At 59.0% G+C, this 19393-nt stretch overlaps 1 pseudogene; it reads right to left on the bottom strand.

Moving 5' to 3' along the window:
• Nucleotides 1–1787: 1787 nt before the first annotated feature.
• On the bottom strand, nucleotides 1788–12650 carry LOC116658340 (annotated as a pseudogene).
• Nucleotides 12651–19393: the final 6743 nt, after the last annotated feature.

Genomic DNA, 19393 nt, shown 5'->3' with positions numbered 1-19393 from the left:
CCCGGCTGCCCGCCCCCATGGCCTCACCGTCTTCGGTGTAGAGCACAGTGGGGCAAGTTGTCCCTTCCCTGCATAAAATTCTCTGTCTTCCTCTGTCTCTCTGTCTGTCTGTCTGTCTGCCTGTCCCCCACAGGAAGCCGGAATGGCCCTTTCCAACGGCCCTAGGGTGCTGTGGCTTTACTGACAGACACTCAGTGCTGGTCCCAGCTCCCCTCCAGGAGCCTGTCCTGCTGGCCTCCCCTGGGGCCGTAGAGCCAGACTCGGCACATTGATTTCACCCCCCCTTCCCTGACACACTGAAAGGCTCACACAGACACTTGGACAATGTCCAGCCGCCCAGGGCCGCGTCCCGTGGGTGACTGAGCTCTCCTGAACTGCTGACCTGGATCGCCCAGCAGAGCCAGCCCCGACCAGGCGCTGGCCTCCATTTCCTGGAGCGTTTCCTGCGAAGGGCAGACAGCTGTGACTCCTGTGTCTGCCCTCTGGGGAGTGCTGTGTCTCCTACAACCTGGGACTTGAGACTGTTCCTTTGAGATGGAACCACCAGGAGGGACTGGAGCTCAGGTTCTGGCCTCCCGGGAGGACCGAGTCCTGACTCCGTCCCTGCACCCTTGGCAGCCGGTGGGCACAGTGGCCTTCACGCTCCTCGACCTGGGACGTGCTGCTCCAGGACGGGAGACAATAATTTCTGTGGTTCCAACCCGACTGTGGTGTGTGTTACAGCAGCCGTGCTGACCAGGCGTCCGACACCTGGGACTTGCTGCTGACTCCGCGCCCCCAGGGAACCCCAGGGATGGGTGTGGTGGGGGGAGAGCTGGGGCCTGGGGCTGGGAGGGTGTGGAGGGCGGCCAGGCTGTGGAGTCACCAGGGGAGGGGCCGCAACATAGAGTGATTCCCAGAGAGCTATGGAATGGTAAAGGATGCTTTATTGTCTGAACAACCCAAAACATGACAAGCCAGAGTCTCCCAACAAAAAACCCAAACCAAAGATAAACAGCGCAGAAAGTTCGTGGGCTCCAGACATTTAGAAAGGATGCACAGCTTCCCAAGCCAGGCCTGCCGTGACCCCTGGCTGTAGTGCCCCCCCATCCCCTGCCACCACCCGGCAGTGGGGCCTGCCCTCCCCATCCAGGGACAAGACAGGAGAGGCCCAGGGGTCTTGGGCCGGGACGCCAGGCTGTCGGGCTCCCTCCTCCCGGGGCCCGCCTCTCACCCCACCGCCCAGTGCAGGGGAGCTCCTGCTGAAGGTGTCTCAGGCCGCTGGCCACAGGGCAGGCTGGCTGCAGCCACTGCCCTGTTTTGCCAGTGTCCCTCTTGCTCTATCCAGCGAGGCTGTGTCCTGCCCGTGGGGGACCCGGTCACCAGGCCCGTCTCTGGGAAGCTGGAGTGGGGAGACCTCACCCCCTTCCTGGCAGGCCTGGCTCCTGTAGGGGCCATGGGCCCGGGCCCTTCTCAGAGCTGAGTACTTGGCTGACCGTTGATGGCACATCCAAAAGCCTCCCTGCTGTGAGACGTTGGCCAGGGCTGCGTATGTTCCCACCAAGGATCTGAAACAGGCGCCTCCCCTTGGGGACCCTGCTTGATGACCAACCTGATGGTGTCCACAGAGCAATCCCTGCCCACTGCCCCAGGATGCCAGCCTCCTGTTCATCCAAGGGAACCCCAGGGTGCCCCGGGCACTCCCGATGAGGACAGGCAGACCCCTCGGCTCAGGTTGGTGGTAGCACCTGCTGTCCACTTGGTCCCCTGAAGGTGGGCAGGGTGCAGGGTGTGGTCGGTGGTGGCCATGAGGTCGGAGGATGGAGGTGCAGGTGAGCACGGCCGAGAGATCAGAGCTGGCAAGGCATCGGGTGGAGTAGTGGCTGAGCAGCTCGGAGTGATGAACGGGGTACCTCTGGGGTCTGGGGTGGCCATGGACACCCCCAGAGGGCACGCTAGGCCCCCTGCCCGATCACGTTTCTGTGGTCTGGGACGATCGTCTGCTTCAGCTCCACCACCGAGGAGGAGATCCACTTCACCTGCAGGGACGGCAGGTGAGGGCACAGCCGGGGCCCTCGTGCCAGCTGCCCGCAAGGACCTGGCCTACCAGCCCGGGGAATGCCGGCCGCGAGTGTGCTCAGGTGGGGTGGCACGAGGACTCCATGGGCACAGCCAGGGACAGGGAGGTCCCGACAGGGACAGAGAGAGACAGTGAGAGAACAGAATGAACTGGAGAGACGGAGGACAGACAGTGGACAGAAAGGACAAGAGGGGAGAGTGAGGAGACAGTGACGGGACTGTGAGGGGACAGGAAGGGGACAGGGAGGGACAGGGAGTGGACAGGGAAGGGGCACTGTGCGGGCGCTGTGTGGGGACAGCAGGGACAGCTGGCCTGGCCCGCCCACCTTGAAGAGGGTCACTGTGGCGCTGTAGCACACGCTGAGCAGGAAGAGGGTGATGAAGATGGAGATGGTGGTCCACAGCCCGTCCAGCTCCCCGCTCTGGGCCTCGGCACAGCTCTCCTCCTCCAGGAGTGGCTCTGGACAGGGACGGGGTGGTCAGCTCTGTGGCTGCCCGTCACGTGCCAGGGCAGCGTCAGTGGTGCCTGGGGATGGGTCCCTCTGTGACAGGGTGGGTGGGGCACTAGGATCCCCTTGGGGGGCTGGATCAATGGTTCCCTGAGGTCAATCCCTGGGCACCGACCTCGTGTCCCCCATTTCTCCCGCTTGGGCCTCAGTCTTGGCCGGACTCCTTGGGCCCAGATCTCGGCCTGGCCAGTGGGTGTCCCTCATCCTCTCCTCTGCGGTGCCTTTCATGGGGTCCTCTGGGGAGAGGGTGCCCTGACCCCTGCCTTCCCTCCCACCGGAGGCCAGGCCTAGACGGCAGGGGCCTGCAGAGCAGGTCTGTGGTGGGTCCTACTGCAGGGAAGGGCGGAGGCAACCTTGGGGTGTCCCTGTGTGCCTGAGGGGGTGGGGTGGGCGTGCTAGGGACCAGTGGGGTGTTGGGTCTCTGTGAGGCGGGGGTGCGGGTGTCCTGGGGAGAGGAGGGGTGGGGGTCTGAGCTGGCCAGTGTGGTCAGAGTGTGGTCAGTGCTGCTGGGGCTTTGACGAGTGGGGACCAAGCTGGTGTCCACAGAGGGTTCATGAGACCCGGCTCCAGGCTCTGGTCTGGCCCTGGGCAGGTACCCCGTTGAGGACCCAGTGAGCAAGGCTGGCTTGTGTGCACTTGTGTGGTTGTGCCCTTGTGTGCAGTTGCACAGGCACGTGCGTGTGCGTGAGTCTGCAGGAGAACGAGGGGTGTGCAGGCTGGTGTGCTCCATGAGAGGGCTTGTTTCCTGTGGGCCTGGGTGAGTGTCCCCTCGAGGTTACAGATCTGGCCCCGAGCACCTCGCCTGCGGGAATGTAGGGCCTGATCTCCGTGTGACCTGGGAGCAGGAGGCCTGTGCCCCCATTGCAGGCCAGGCGTGGCTCCCATGTTGACAGGGTGTCAGCACGTGGACCCTCGAGGCCCCGGGGATGGGAACTGCAGGGACAAGGACCTGCCACTGTCCCACAGTTGGGCTTGGACAGAGGTGGGAAGAACTGTGCACTCATTTCCGTGAAGGTCCCTGGGAGGCTCTACCAGTCCACTCTACACACTGCAGCCTGAGTAGGTGCTGGCCGGACCCTGGACCCTGGGGAGCTGCTGCCTCTGGCAGAGCCCCCTCTCTGGCCTCGGGCTGCTGCCTGCCTCCGTTGGCACCAAGTTTGTCCTCAGAGCCTGGCCTGCCCCCGCCTCCCGCAGGCCCGGCGAGCGCCGGAGCTCTGCACGGAAAGAACCATGACAGTGTTGCAGCGCCCCAGGGAGGTACTGGGTGTTTTATTTCATGCTGGCCCGGGAGGTATGTGCACAGGGGTGGGGCTCAGGCGTCCCCGCGGGACCCTGAGAGCCTCGGGGAGGGGGGTGAGGCTCATTTACCCGGAGACTGGGAGATGGATTTCTGGGTGGAGTGATCTGTGTAGAGCCTCGTGCATCACCACACAGGTGAAGCCTTCTCCCCGCTGCCACGTGTTCTTTCCCACCGAGAGCTTGCTGTGGAGGAAGTAGGTCCCGTCGTTGTCCGGCTGGGGCAGCGTGGTGGCGTAGGCGCCCTCTGACTCCGGCCGCCCGTTCCTCTGCCACTCAGCGTTGATGTCAGGTGGGTAGAAGCCTTTGATCAGGCAGGTTACGCCCACGGTGTCCTTGGCCAGGTCTTCCTGGTGTGGGGCCAGGGTGTACACCTGCGGCTCCCGGGCCTGCCCTGTGGGGACAGGTGTGTCTGCGAGCATGGCGGTCACTCCGAGCAGCCCCACAGGACCCTCCCACGCCCGTTGTCCCTCCCACCTTTGGCCTTGGAGATGGTCCTCTCGATGGGGGCCGGGGGAGCTTTGTTGTTGACCTTGCACTTGAACGCCTTCCCCGTCAGCCAGTCCTGGTGCTGGGTGGGCAGGACGCTGACCACGCGGTACGTGCTGTTGAACTGTTCCTCCTTTGGCTTTGTCTCCGCCGTGTGTACCTCTGTGTCACCCACGGAGCAGCTGAACTCGATCTCAGGGTCTTCCTTGCCCACGTCCACCACAAGGCACGTGACCTCAGGCGTTCGGGTGATGGACAGGATGTCCTTGGGTTTCGGGGGGAAGATGAAGACCTTGGGCCCTCCAAGGAGCTCAGGGGCTGGTGGGGGAAACAAGATGTGGGTCAGCACCTGGACGGGCCTCCTGTAGGGCACGTTTCCCTCATCAGGCGGGGCCTGGTGTCTGGTCACTTCCTTGCGATGGAGGGTGTAGCCTGGCTCCCTTACCTGGGCATTTGGGACACTGGGAGCTGGGGTCTTCGCTGTGGAGCGCTGCAGAGAGAGCAGATGGGGGGTTCCTGTGGGCGGGAGATGGCCCTGGGTGGAGTTTAGGTCAGGGACAGGTTGTGGAAGGTGCACATCGGCACCAGTTCTGTGGGTTAGAGTTGTCCAGCCTGTGCCCACCTTGAACCTGGTGGAAACACCCAGAGGACCCCTCACATAGCCTGGGAGGCCTTCAGGTGAGGTGACCGCATCTCCTCTGATACCTTGGGCAGAGGTCACCATCCTGGCATGTGGTTCGAGCCAGGAGGAGGGCTGACCTCGGTCCTGTCTGGGAGTGGACGCCCTCCCTGAGGCCTGTCCTCTTACCCACATGCTTGTCCGCCTTGGTGCTGCTGACCGGGTGGGCTACGTTGCAGATGAAGGTCTTGCCGGCCGAGCTGCTGGCGGGCATGGTCGCCAAGCTGCTGAGGGAGTAGAGCCCCGAGGACATGAGAATGGACGGGAAGGTGTGGATGCCGCTGGACAGGGCGCCCGAGTTCCAGGTCACCGTCACCGGCTCAGGGATGTAGCCCCAGACCAGGCAGCCGAAGGGCACCGTGGAGCCAGGAGCGTCCCCGCATCCAGCAGTCGGAGGATAGACCGATGGGGCCTTGGTGGAGGCTGCAAGAAAGTAGGCCGTGTGACCACCGGGGCTTCACCCCTGGGAGGGTCCGGGCAGGGTGTCACGTGCCCAGGTCTGGGCACCCCTGAGCCCAGCACCCACATGCTTCCAGAATGCCTGCAAACCAGCTGGCCGGCAGGGCCCTCACCACCTGGGGCCTCGTGCCTCTGCAGCTGTGGGTCAGAGCTGGGTGATCACCTGGGTGAGAGCCCCCCAGGTCCCTAACCTCCTGCAAGTGCTTGGCCTGACTGAGCCCTGTGTCTGGGTCCTGACCAGTGCTGCCTGCTCCCGGCCAGCGTCCGCTGGTCTCCTGAGCTCACCGTCCTGCTGCCCCAGCCCGGCCCTGCCCTGGGTGAGCGGGCCTCTCCTTGGCGTGGTGGGCCTCCACCACCCAGAAGCCTGCTCGTGGCCCCTTGCCTGGCCTGCTCTTTGCCCTCCGGGCCCGTGTCGACTGGGTCAGCTCTGCAGCCAGAGCACCTGGGCCCTGGGCCCTGGCCCCCCTGGACCCTGTCCCTGCAGGCCTCCTCCTCGGCCCCTCCCCTTTCATCCCTGTGGCCTCAGCCCGGCTGCGACACTCTGCCTTGGGGAGCTCCGGTCCCTCTTCTGGACCTCCAGCTGCAGCCCCTCGGCTAACTTCCCCCTCCCACCAGGGCCTCTGACCCCACCCCAGCTCGTGGCTCTCAGGTCCCTGCTTTCCTTCTGCCCTTGTCCTTCCTCAGTCCAGCTCATCCTTCAGCACAGTTTGGAGCCCCACACTGCCCCCACCTTCCTCTCCTGTTTGGTGCCAGCAGCCCGGGCCCATCCCTGGCCGGGCCTGTCTCCTCTCACCCTGACCCTTGTGCTCTGCTCCGGCTGGCAGCCCAGCTCAGGCCCTGAATGAGCCCTGCGTTTTCCTTCCCTCTGCTGGGTCCAGGGTCTGTTTCACCCCACCAGGCTATAGCATGTCCACCCCTCCTTTCCCATCCCACCACGGGCCCTTGAGCCCAAGGACTGGGGCCCATCGGGTCCCCTCGGGGTGACCCCTCTCCTTCATTCCCACAGAACTCCCTTGCCAGGGAGGTCTCTCCACCCCAGCACGCCATCCGGCCAGCCCCTCAGGGGCTCAAGGGTCCTGCTGTCCCAGGAGCCCTCAGCTGGGCCTGCTCAACTACTCAGACCTTCGCTCAAACTCTCTGCCATGTCCCCGGGCTCCTGCGGCAGCCCCCTGCCCTCCTGGTGTAGCCCCCTGCTCACCTACACCCTCTCTGACCCTTGTCCCTGGAGCTACAGGCCTTGAACAGCGCCGGCCCCAGAGCCCTCAGCCTAGTTCAGATCCAGTCCGGGAATTTCTTTCCCAGGACTGGCTTTGCTCTTTGGATTTCCTGGGTCAGCTCCTTGCCCTCCCAGCCCCTTGTCCACCTGCATTAACTCTGCCTGCTTCCTGAAATCCTGTGTTAGCCCTGTGCCCTTCAGCCCCCACCCACCTGCACAAGCCCTACCTGCGTCCTGGAGATGCTGGAGCGGCCGCCCTGCCCTCCCAGCCCCTGCTCACCCGCACATGTTCTACTTGCTTTCTCCATGTTCCTGAGAAGCCGCCTGCCTTCTTGGTCTTCAGTCTCCTGCTCACCTGTGGCCTCCCTGAGCTTTGTCCCTGGGGTGCTGGCCCTTAGCAGCCCCTGCCTTCTGACCTGCCGCAGGTCACCCGCCTCGTTCTGCTCTGCTCCTGGGCCCTTCTCCCTGGAGCTGCTAGGTGCCCCTCCCTTTCTGGGCAGCTCTCCCCTGGCAGAGTCTCTGTCCCACCCTGGTCCCCTCCCAGCAGTGCTGCTGGCCCTTGGGTACCTTAAGCCTCTTCTTTGCTCCCTGGGCCCCCAGAAGTCTCCCCTGTTCCTTAGTTCCCTCCAGGTGCTGGTCTGCGTCTCTGCGCCCACCTGCTCCCAGCCCTCGGCTCCTAGTCCTGACCTTCTGCGCCCTGGCTCCCATCGCCCCTCCTGTAGCCAGTGGAGCTGGTGTGCAGCCCCTGTACTGCCAGCTCCGAGCTCTCGGAAACCCAGGCCAGCCCTGTGTCTCTGGCACAACTAGCCCAGTGCAGCCCGGGGCAGGCTTCTGCCCACTGATCGGGACACGCTCCTTGAAGGCCTGGCAGCCCAGCTGAGCTCCATTGGCCTCTGATGCACCAGCGCTGTTGGTGTGGGCGAGCCCCTGCCAGGGCTCCCTCATCCTTGTGCTGGGTGGGCAGCACGACCCCTGGGCAGCTTGCCTTCCGCCGTGCAGGCTCAGGTGCTCCTGGACCCTCTGTGGGGTCCAGTCCCTGAGGTGGGGTCTCCCCTTCATTGCCTCCTTGCACTCCATCTGTCCCTGCTCCTCCTGGACCCTCTGTGGGGACCCATCCCTGAGGTGGGGTCACCCCATATTGGCCCAACTGAACACTGTCTGTCCCTCTCCCTCCTGAACCCTCTGTGGGGACCCATCCCTGAGGTGGGGTCACCCCTTCTTTGGCCCCCTGCGCTTCATCTGTCCCTGTCCCTCCTGGGCCCCACTCACCAAAGGCGGAAGCTGTGGAGGTGGCTCCCGTGCAGCCTGGGTCCCCTGGGCACCCCTTCCCCTGCCCTGCTCTGTCCTAGGTACCTGTGCTCCCACAGGCTGGGCTCTTTGTCCACAGCCCCACTTTCCAGGAAGTGGTAGCTGAACTTCCTAGGAATTCTGTTGCGGACCTGGAGTGTGAACCCCCTAACCACCACTCTGCGAACACTAAGAACGGGACTGAAACCGGTGGCACCGCCTGCTTCCTGAAGTTCCCGTTTCTCTGGGTGGGTGCTGTCTCAGATGCCCTGGGGGAGTCCAGGCGCAGCAGAGGCGCCTCTTTGGGTGTGTAGGGGTGGGGCAACTGGTGCCAGGGACCCCAGGGGACAGTGGGAGTCCTGGTGGTCACCTGTTCCCTGCCTCCCACAGGGATGCTGCCAACATGGCCCACTGCACACCAGGGTACCAGGCCTTAACTTGAGCCCTCCTGTCCTCCTAGCCCTGGTGGGCACCTCTCCCTTCCCTGGTGAGGGTGTGGTGGGCACTCTCATAGGACAGGCAAAGGCTGGGTTCTCGGAGCTGCTGCAGCCAGGGAGTCTGCGCCCGTCCCCGGGCTCTGCAAGGCCTCCAGGCAGGGAGGGGCCGGGGGAGCTCGGTGCTTGTATCGTGTGTGAGTGCTGCTGGGTGTTACTGCACACACATGCAGGTCTGCGACAGACACACGTACTACAGGTATGCGTAGTGCACGATGTATATGTTAATGTGTTAAAATATTTTCTGTGTATGGACAGCTTCTTTGTGGAAAAAGGGAGAGCTCAGGGGTGCCTGATGGGGGCTGTGAACCTGGAGAAACGGGACGAGGGGCGAGAAGGGGGCCCTGTGACGGCTGGGGGCACGTCCGGCTTCCCCCTGTGGGTCCTAAGTCGGACGCAGGGACAAAATGATGGGCGTGGTCATCACTGGTCCCCTCCTGGCTGGCGACAGGAGGGCTGTGCAGACTGCGTGGCTTTCTGAGCTGTTGCCAGTCACGGAGCCAGTGGCAGCTGGTGCCTGCCGAGGCCCTGTGCCCCCAAACCTCCAGCCCTTCGGCGCCTGCCTGCTCCTCCTCAGAAGATAAACTCCTGGCGGGTGTCTGCCTTGGCAGAATTGACAGCCCTGGGAAACGACCAGCCTCACCGCACAGCTCAGGCCGACGTGGCTCAGCCCGTCTCCCCTGATCAGTCATGAGTCCCACGGTCTTGCTGGCGTCAGCCCACGTCTCCATCTTACAGGAGTCATAAATCCACTATCTCCCCAAGTACCAAAGCCTCTCACCTCACTTACAGACAGTCAGAAGGCTGTTCCCTAGTCCCTTTGTGTTCACAGCCCCTTCCTCTTAAAAGACCCTGCACGTTCCCACTCGGTGGACACGCGGGCACCTGTCGTCTGTGTGGCCCACTGTAGCAGCGTAACTATTAAACTTTCCTTTGTTCTTGAACTCCTCCTGGCCTTTGATAAATTCTTTAACCACCCGTGACGCTGGCCCTCCATGTGTCCTCCGACAATAGAGGTCAGACTTTGTGGAAGTCTGGTGTGTAGGGAGCAGGCGGCTCCCTGTACTGGCTCCTGTGGATGATTTCCAGTGCACCCTGGTCCCCCAGCACAGCTCTCCAGTGCACCCTGGTCCTCCCAGGACAGATCTGCAGTGCCTCCTCCATCACAGTTCTGCAGCGCATCCTTGTCCTCCCAGCACAGTTCTGCAGTGCACCACGGTCCTCCCAGCACAGATGTGCAGTACCCCCTGGTCCCCTCTGCCCACCTCCGACTGGCTTCTGCAGGCCATTGGGTGCATGTGCGGATCCTGGGATGGGCAGTGGGGGCCGTAAATCTGAAGTGACCACCAGGCGATGCATCCAGTCTGAGGCCAGCTCAGTAACACTGGACAGAGGCCTGTGCTCATCAGCATAGAACTTGGGGCCTGCCTTGGATGTGGTGGGGCTTAGGAGAATTTGATTAAGAATAGAAACCTTTTCGTGTGCATCAACAGAAGACCGGATAAAGAAGACGTGGTATACTTATACAATGGAATACTACTCTGCCATAGAAAGGATATAATAATGCCACTTGCAGCAACATGGTTTGACCTAGAGATTGTTATTCTAAGTGAAGTGAGCCAGAAACAGGAAGAAAAATACTGTATGATATCACTCATATGTGCAATCTAAAAAAAAGACACTATGAACTCATCTACAAAATAGAAATATACTTGCAGGCTTAGTAAACAATCTTATGGTTACCAGGGAAAGGGGGTGAGAAGGGATAAATTTGGGAGTTTGAGATTTACAAATGCTAGCCACTGTATGTAAAAATAGATTTTACATATAGTGGCTTCTGTATAGCATAGAAATCTATGTTCAGTATCTGGTCATAACCTCTAAAGGAAAAGCGGCTACAGCCACCAACTGACGGAAACAAGATCAGAAAGGAGAGCTGTCACCCTAGAGCCCAGTCCTCCTAAATTCCCTGTCTGCCGCTGATGCTGCCCCCTGACCGCACTGCGCCCCTCCTCCCAGGAGCAGACTGCCATGAAGACGTGGGTCCTGCGAGGCAGAGGCGGAGGCCGCTCCCAGGATAGGCCTGGGGGAAGGCGAGAGCAAGTCCACCTGCTCCCCCTGGGGCAGCCCCCTCCCCGCAGCCGCCCCCTGAACACACCGCGCCTGCCTCCCCGCGCCCGCTGACCTGGAAACAAGTGTCCTGCGAACGTGGGGCAGCGGCAAGAAGAGGGGAGCTGCCCCTGGTGAGCTGGCCGATTTCTCCCCGTCATCCCCGCGGCAGGGCCTGGGGGCGGCCTCTGCTGCCCCAGGCACGTCCCCAGGTCAGCCTGCTCCCGGGAGGCGGGCGCCATGCGGTCAGAGGCGGCGGCAGCGGCGGGTTTAGGGATCTGCCTATGCGAGCCTGTGGATTTGCTTCTAACTCCCCCGCAGCCTGCCCTAGGCTCGTCCTGTGCTACCCCAGGTTCTCGGGACTCAGGTGACAGGTCATCCTGCTCCTGGAAGGCGGGCGCTGTGCCGTCAGGGGGCTGCGGAGGCGATGGCGGAATTGGGGCTGCCCTGTGTTAGCGCGGGGATTTGCTCCCCTTTCCCGCTGTCGCTGTCGCCGCCCCCGCACACTGGTCGCACCGCGCGCCAGCCTCCCAGGAGCAGACTGACCTGTCACCTGCGTCCCGCGAACCTGGGGCAACAGAGGCCGCACCCAGGACAGGACGCAGGGGAGATGGGAGCAAACCCACAGGATCACAGAGGCAGACCCCTCTCCCCGCCGCCGCCTCTGATGCCGCGGGCTCCGCACCCTGACGGCACCGCGTCTGCCTCCCAGGGGCAGGCTGACCGCCAGACGTGCGCCCCGCGAATATGCGGAAGCAGAGGCCGCCCTAGTCCAGGCCGCGGGTGAAGAGGGAACAAATCCAGGGGCTTGCACGGGGCAGCCCCCATCCCACCGCGGCGCCACCTGCGGCCCCGTGACCACACGCATCCGCCTCCCAAGAGCAGGCCATGGCCTGAAGGCTGGTCGGAGCTGCTCCCTGGCCGTCCAGCGCCCTCCCATCTCCTGGAGCTGCACCCGCTTTCTCAAACCCGGGTATACCCGGCAGGGAAGACACGGGGTTCAGGGACGACCAATGTGGGGGAGGGGCACCGCGAACCAGGGCGGCGCCCGGCACCCGCCTCAGGGCCCTAAGGAGCTGCGCGGCCCTGGCCTCACCCGCCGGCTCCCCGACCTGCGCCCCCTTACCTGCCCGGCGACGGCAGCAGAGGCGACGGCAAGCGGCGGCGCAGACCCCAGGCCGCGTTCCTCCTCGGGGACCTGGTCCAGGAGCACCTGGCTCGGGCCCAGCTTCCACACGCTCTGGGCGGGTTCCGGCGTCCGCGCCCCTCCTCCTCCCGCCCGCAGCGCGGACGCTCGGGCTGGGGCTCCTGCTGTGCGGGGCCCGGCGACTGGGGCTGGCGGGGCGGCGGGGCGGCGGGGCGGCCCCACCCGGGCCCACCCCACGACCGCCCTGCAAGGTCTCCATCCCGCCACTGACTGGTCCTGGCACCCAACCAGCACCACCGCCGGCCCGGGCCAGGCAACACCCCCAGCCCCGCTCCCCCTGCTCGCCTCCCCTCCCCACCCGGTTGCTGTCCCCCTACCCCCAGCCAGGCCGGGTCTCTGACAGGACCTCCAAAATGGGGCTCCTCCTCACACCGAGGTCCCCGCCCTCACACCGCTCACCCCTCTTGCCTGACCGCAGGACCCCCACCGCAACATCCCGAAATGGTCCCCCTCACCCCTCAGCCGGGTCAGTTCCACTCGGAGCAGCCCCTCACTGTGTGACCCCCCCTCACTCCAAGTGCACGACTACCCCCAGCTGACCCATCACCTCGTGGTTGGGGCGGGGAAGTCTGGGCTCCGGTCTCCATGGCGACTGCCACGAGCAGGGGATCTGGCCTAGTCTAGTGTCTGGCCACACAGCTAGTGTCCAAGGCTACAGGCTGCGGCGGGTCGGGCTGGAGGCGGTTCCAATTCCTGCACTCTGCTCTGTGCCTCGTCTGAGCCAGCGGGTCAGGGTCGTTCAGGGCTGCCCGCCACTGGCCTGTGGGCCATCCGTTGTTGATATCCCTGATGGTGATCGGGCCCCCTAGGGTGGAGGCGCTGGGCTTGCGGACCCGTGGGGGGTGTGCAGCTGAGCTTGCGGTATGGACAAGCAGGCAGGTGGGCTGTGTGCATGGCCTGGGCTCAGCCCAGGTGGGTACAGGGACCCTGGCCATTAGCGCCAGGGCAGAGGAAGAGGGACTGGAGCTTTGAAAGTGTCCACATTAGGAAGCCAAGTCTGGAGAGCAAAGCAGGCAGCTGTGCTGGCCAGGCCACCCTGGAGCCTGCCACGACACTGGTCCTTTGCGTATGGGGAGACTGACCATTGACCAGCCAATGAGACGTTTTGTACCCCCCAACCTTGGTATAGTTTACAGGCAATTGAAGGGACTTTGACAGGTAATTTTAATCACCAGTAATTATCACTTTCTCTGCGGGAGAGCAGGTCTACAGTCATGGTGAACCTGGCAGGGCTCCTGCCTGAACCCCAGCCTGGGCAGAGGACGACCTGCCCAGAAACATCCTCTTACCTCTCACCAAAAGGCACTGTAGTAGAGAAGAACAAATCTGACTCCATTAGATCTGTTTCTTTTCCTTTAACCCTGTGCCCTGGTTTCTAGCCTCAGTCTTGCCAGCTCTGCACTTTGTGTAAAACAATGTTGCCTTTAGCCTGAAATGTACCAGAAAACCTATTCTCAGGGCTCTGCCCTTTAAGGATATTGACACTTCTGCACTCCTATAAAGATAACAAGTTGCAGAATAGAAAATAACCTTTGCTTTCTTGGAGGTTTTACAGGGGCACCGGGACCTGACCCACCTGGGCCTCATTTTGAGAAACTCTGCCTGAGTTGTTTCTTTCTGTCTTGTCCTGAGCTACACACTAGAATGTTCGTGATAACACATTTTGCAAAGGGGTAGACAGCGAGTTACTATCTCATCTACAATTTTAAATAAATTTTGAATGAATGACATTTTCAAGTTAGATATCTTCTCAAAAAAAAAAAAAAAACCCATCAATTTTCTGTCCATAATGTTACAAATGATGGGTATTTTTCTGTGATGAGGTTTTAACCATTATTCAGAGTGGCCTTTTGTTTTTCAATCTTTTTTTTTTAACTAATAACATTTACTATGTATTTTAATTTACGTCGGTATTTTAAACAGAATTGCATTACAAATATGTTTTTAATTGTATTGTTTTTTGTAGTCTTTATGTGCCATTGCCAATTCTTTTTATATTACATAGAAGTTTTCTCAAGTTACTCACCGGGGACTAAGACAGATGACAGTCAGAATGGTTGGAATTGTGTTGTAAAAAAAACTTTCTCTCGCATAAGCGTGTATGTGGTCACGGCATTTTGCGTGTATGCAGCCTGAAGTGGGTATGGGGTATTATGCGTGTTTAGTACCTGTGTATTTACTTTTTAATTTTTTTATTTTGATTTTTGCCACGTAGAATACTGTCTTGGTATAATGTAATCTGTATTTGTGTACCTTTTTTAACTTTAAAATCTTTGAATGAAATGTTTAATACTCATCGGAAAAAAATCCAAAACCTTTTCACCAAACCCTCAGGGAAAACTGCCACTTCAGGAAGGTGCCCTACGTTACAGCACAGCCCCTGCACACCTGCTCCCGGCCCCCCGCACAGCAGCTGGAGAAGTGTAAATGTGGAGAGCAAACAGTGCACTTCGGGGTCCGGCCAGCCAGGGCCTGACTCCCAGGGATGCTATTTATTCTGTCTCTAAAGTGGGGGTAAGCATGCCCAGTTTGTGATCGCTGCAGGGATTACATGGGACAGGGGATGCGGGGAAAGTGTCTGGCACACATCCAGCACGTAGCGAGTGCTCAGTAAGTATCACCATCACCCGTCACTGTCGTATTATTGGTCGGCATTGTTCATTACTCTTCCTCCTTATAAACAATGGAATAAATCACGAGAACGCTAGTTTCTCTATGAAGTCGGGTTTCCTAAAATCTCTTTGAGAGGCTGTGCAATTAAATCCAGTGAATGAAAAGCTTCAGCTTCAGAGATACGTCCTCTGCTCTGACACTTTTCCATGTTGGTGTTGGAAAATTTTGTTCCACTCTTAACTCCGTATTTTTTTCTATCATCAGCATACTTCTACCCTCCTCTTTTGCCCACATTTCCTTCTCCTCCCTCCCCTCCCTCTGCATATTCACGTTTGTCGCAGGGATCTCTAGGAGGCTCACTCAGGGGCTGTGCGTTGGGGTGAACTCAGCGGTGAGAACTGGGGCCCGCGGCAGCCCCAGCGAGGACAGGCCGCACTCAGCAGGAGCAGAGCTCAGGAGCCCCACACCGAGTCCAAGAACACGACTCTGCCCTTCAGCGGGGGCAGCGGATCCCCGCAAGGTCAGCTTTGGATTTGGAGCTCACCGCCTTGGCGGGTTCTCGGGAACCAGCACAAAGATTCAGCTCCTACACTCCCCGAGGAAGGGGTTTCGGGAAGCTTCCGTGGGTGCGGTCATCACAGTGAGTCTCTGCTGCTTGACCTGCTCAAACAACCCTGCTTACAGATTTTCCTCCTAATCACTGTTTGGGGGAACAAAAAGGCACTACTTTAATGTAACTGATTCTCAGATTCCTAGACTTAACTTGATTGCTGGCTATGATCACAAAGGATTAATTCTTTTCTTTTGAAAAGGATGTTTTTCACATATACCGAGTAGAAAATGTAAACACTCATGTTCCTTCATTGACCTAAATTGTTTGTGAGAAATAAAGAATGCAAGAAAAAAGTCAGCGTAGGAAATTTTTTTTATTTTAAAAGTAAAACGGTGTTTCCAGAAGACATCTCATATTGACCTCATAATTTTAGTGGGGGAGAGTCCTTCAACCCCGTACCACTCAACTCCAATTTTTAGAAACCCCAGTAGGTGGGGCCAGGAACTTATAAACTAGGTCCTACTCGCCTGCAGTGCTGTGGTGGTGGGTCCCTCGGCTCAAATAATGTGTTCCTGCTCTTCTTCTGAGACATGGAAATAACATAGCTTCAGCTTACTCCATAGGTTAGCAAGGGAGGTCAAATCACACAATGTGGAGACTTCTCAAAGGAGTAGGTGAGGATGTTTGGGGGGGATTATGGGGGGCTTTGCCTCCTGCATTGATCTGGTTTTAGTTATGCTATTTATTTGGAAGTTTAAAGCATCATTAAGGGAGCTCATAAATTGTACCATTTGTCACAGTGGGACATGGTTTGAGAAACTCAGTCGGAGTATGCGCTTTGTATAAATGTTCTTATCGGGTTCAAGGAGATGACGTGGGCTTGGGGAGATGTGGGCTGGGAAGATGTGGGCTAGGGAGATGTGGGTTGCAGACATGATGTGGGCTTAGGGAGATGACGTGGGTTTTGGGAGATGACGGGGGACTGGGGACATAAAGCGGGCTTGGGAGATCATGCGGTCTTGGGAGATGATTTGTGCTTGGGGGAGAGGATGTGGACTTCAGATGAAGCGGGCTTGGGGTGGTGAGGTCGGCTTGGGGACATGTGGGCCTGAAAACATGATGTGGGCTTGGGGAGATGATGTGGGCTTGGAGAGACCATGCGGGCTTGGGGAGATGTTTGCTCGGGGAGATAATGCAGGCTTCGGGAGATGATGCGGCTCCGGGAGATGACACGGGCATGCGTAAATGATGCAGGCTCGCGGATATTATGCCGACTTGGGGACATGACACGGACTCGGCTAGATGATGCGGGCTTGGGAAATGATGCGGGCTTGGGGAGATGATTGGGCTTGGGGAGATGATGTGGGCTTGGGGAGATCATGTTGGCTTGGGGAGATGATGTGGGCTTAGAGATATGTCGGCTTGGAGACATGATGTAGGCTTGATGACATGATGTGGCCTTGGGGATAAGATTGGGCTTCAGGAGATGATGTGGGCTTGGGGAGATGATTGGGCTTGGGGAGATGATGTGCGCTTGGGAAATGATGCAGGATTGGGGAAATCATGTGCCTTTTGGGAGATGTGGGCTTGGGGACATGATGCGGGCTTGGGGAGATGAAGCGGGCTTAGGGTGGTGAGGTCGGCTTGGGGACATGATGCAGGCTTGGGGAAATGATGCGGGGTTAGGGAGATGTGGGCTTGGGGAGATGATGCGGGTTAGAGAATATGATGTAGGCTCAGGGACATGACACGGGCTCGGGGAGATGACGCAGTCTCGCAGACATTTTTCTGGCTTGTGGACATGATGTAGGCTCACTGACATGACACAGGCTCTGGATATGACGCCACCTCGGGGACACAACACAGGTTCAGAGAGATTACGTGGACTTGGAGAGCTGATGTGGGCTTGGGAAGACATAGGTTTAGAAAGATGTGGGCTTGGAGAGATGATTTGGGCTTGGGGAGATGATGATGGCTTGGGGAGATGTTGTCTCGAGGAGATTACATGGGCTCGGGGAGATGACGAGGGCTGAGGGAGATGACCTGGGCTCGTGGAGATGACATGGGCTCGTGGAATGATGAGGGCTCCCTGATAATGTCATCGGCTCGGGGACATGATGTTGGCTCGAGGACATGACATCAGCTTAGGGAGATGACATGGGCCCATGGAGATGATGGGGGCTCAGGGAGTTGAAGTGGGCTTACAGACATTTCTCGGGCTTGAAGACATGACTTCAGTTCGCTGACATGACACAGGCTCTGGGACATGATGCCAGCTCGGGGACACGGACACAGCTTCAAGGGAGATGACGTGGGCTTGGGGAGATGATGCGGGCTTGGGGAGATGATTGGGCTGCGGGAGAGATGACTCAGGCTTGAGTAGATGAAGCGGTCTTGTGGATATGCAACAGGCTCACGGAGATGATGCGGGCTTAGGAGAAGACATGGGCTTGGGAGATCATCGGGGTTGGGGAGATGATTTCTCCTTGTGGACATGATGCGGGCTTAGGGTGGTGAGGTCAGCTTGGGGACATATGGGCCTGGAAACAAGAGGCAGCCTTGGGGAGATGATGTGGGCTTGGGGAGATGATGCGGGCTTGGGGAGCTGATGTGGGCTCGGGGAGACTATGTGGCCTCGGGGAGGTGACTGTGGGCTTGGGGACATCATGTTGGCTTGGGGAGATGATGTGGGCCTGTTGTAAATGATGTGGGCTCGGGGACATGACGCAGGCTCGGCTAGATGAGGTGGGCTGGGGAAATGATGCGGGGCTTAGGGAGAAGATAGGGTTTGGGGCGATGATGTGAGCTTGGGGAGATGATTGGGCTTGGGAAGATGATGTGCACTTGGGAAATGATGCAGGCTTGGAGAAATTATGTGCCTTTAGGGAGATGTGGGCCTGGGGCCATGATGCAGGCTTGAGGAGATGATATGGCTTGGGGAGATGATGTGGGCTTGGGTTAGACTACGTGGGCAAGGAGAGATGATGTGGGCTTGGGGAGATCATGTTGGCTTGGGGAAATGATGTGGCCCTGTGTAAATGATGCGGGCTCGAGATATTATACCGGCTTGGGGACATGATGCAAGCTCGGCTAGAGGATGCGGGCTTGGGAAATGATGCGTTCTTGGAGAAATGATTAGGCTTGCGGAGATGATGTGGGCTTGGGGAGATCATGTTGGCTGGGGGAGATGATGTGGGCTTATAGATATGTAGGCTTGGAGACATGATGTGGGCTTGATGACATGATGTGGGCTTGAGGAGAAGATTGGGCTTTGGGAGATGATGTGGGGTTGGGGAGATGATTGGGCTTGGGGAGATGATATGGGCTTGAGGAGACTATGTGGGCTTGGGGAGATGATGTGGGCTTGGGGGGATCATGTTGGCTTGGGGAGATGAAGTGGTCTTGTGTAAAACATGCAGTCTCGTGGATATAATGCCAGCTTGGGGACATGCTGCAGGCTCGTGTAGATGATGCGGGCTTGGGAAATAATGTGGGCTTTGGAAATGATTTGGCTTGGGTAGATGATGTGCTGTTGGGGAGATCATGTTGGCTTGGGGTGATGATGTGGTCTTAGAGATATGTCGACTTGGAGACATGATGTGGGCTTGATGACATTTTGCGGGGTTGGGGAGAAGATTGGGCTTCGGGAGATGATGTGGGCTTGGGGGGTTGATTGGGCGTGGGGAGTTGATGTGAACTTGGGGAGATGATTGGGCTTCGGCAGATGATGCGGTCTTGGGAAATGATGCAGGCTTGTGGAAAGTGTGAGCCTTTTGGGAGATGTGGGTTTGTGGACATGATGCGGGCTTGGGGAGATGAAGCGGGCTTAGGGTGGTGAGGTCAGCTTGGGGACATGTGGGCCTGGAAACATGATGCATACTTGGGGAGATCATGTGGGCTTGTGAAGATGTGGGCTTGGGGACATGATGCAGGCTTGGAGAGATGATTCGGGCTTGGGACATGATGCAGCCTTGGGGAGATGACGCGGGCTTGTGTGAGATGACATGGGCTCATGCAGATGATGGGGGCTCGGGGAGTGAAAGTGGGCTTACAGACATTTCTCGGGCTTGCAGACATGAATTGAGTGTGCTGACATGACACAGGCTCTGGGACATGATGCCGGCTCGGGGACACGACACGGGTTCAGGGAGATGACATGGGCTTGGAGAGATGATGCGGGCTTGGTCAGATGATTGGGCTGTGGAGATCACTCAGGCTTGGGGTGATGACGCCTTCTTGCGGATATGCTGAAGGCTGATGGAGATGATGCGTACTTAGGAGATGACGTGGGCTTGGGAGATCATGCGGGGTTGCGGAGATGATTTGTCCTTGGGGACATGATGCGGGCTTAGGGTGGTGAGGTCTGTTTGGGGACATGTGGGCCTGGAAACATGATGCGGGCTTGGTGAAATGATGTGGGCTTG

Source organism: Camelus ferus, chromosome 20 (assembly GCF_009834535.1).
Source record: "Camelus ferus isolate YT-003-E chromosome 20, BCGSAC_Cfer_1.0, whole genome shotgun sequence".
Classification (NCBI taxonomy): domain Eukaryota; kingdom Metazoa; phylum Chordata; class Mammalia; order Artiodactyla; family Camelidae; genus Camelus; species Camelus ferus.
The sequence above is the reverse complement of the archived record's forward strand: the minus strand, read 5'-3'. Positions and strand labels throughout refer to the sequence as shown.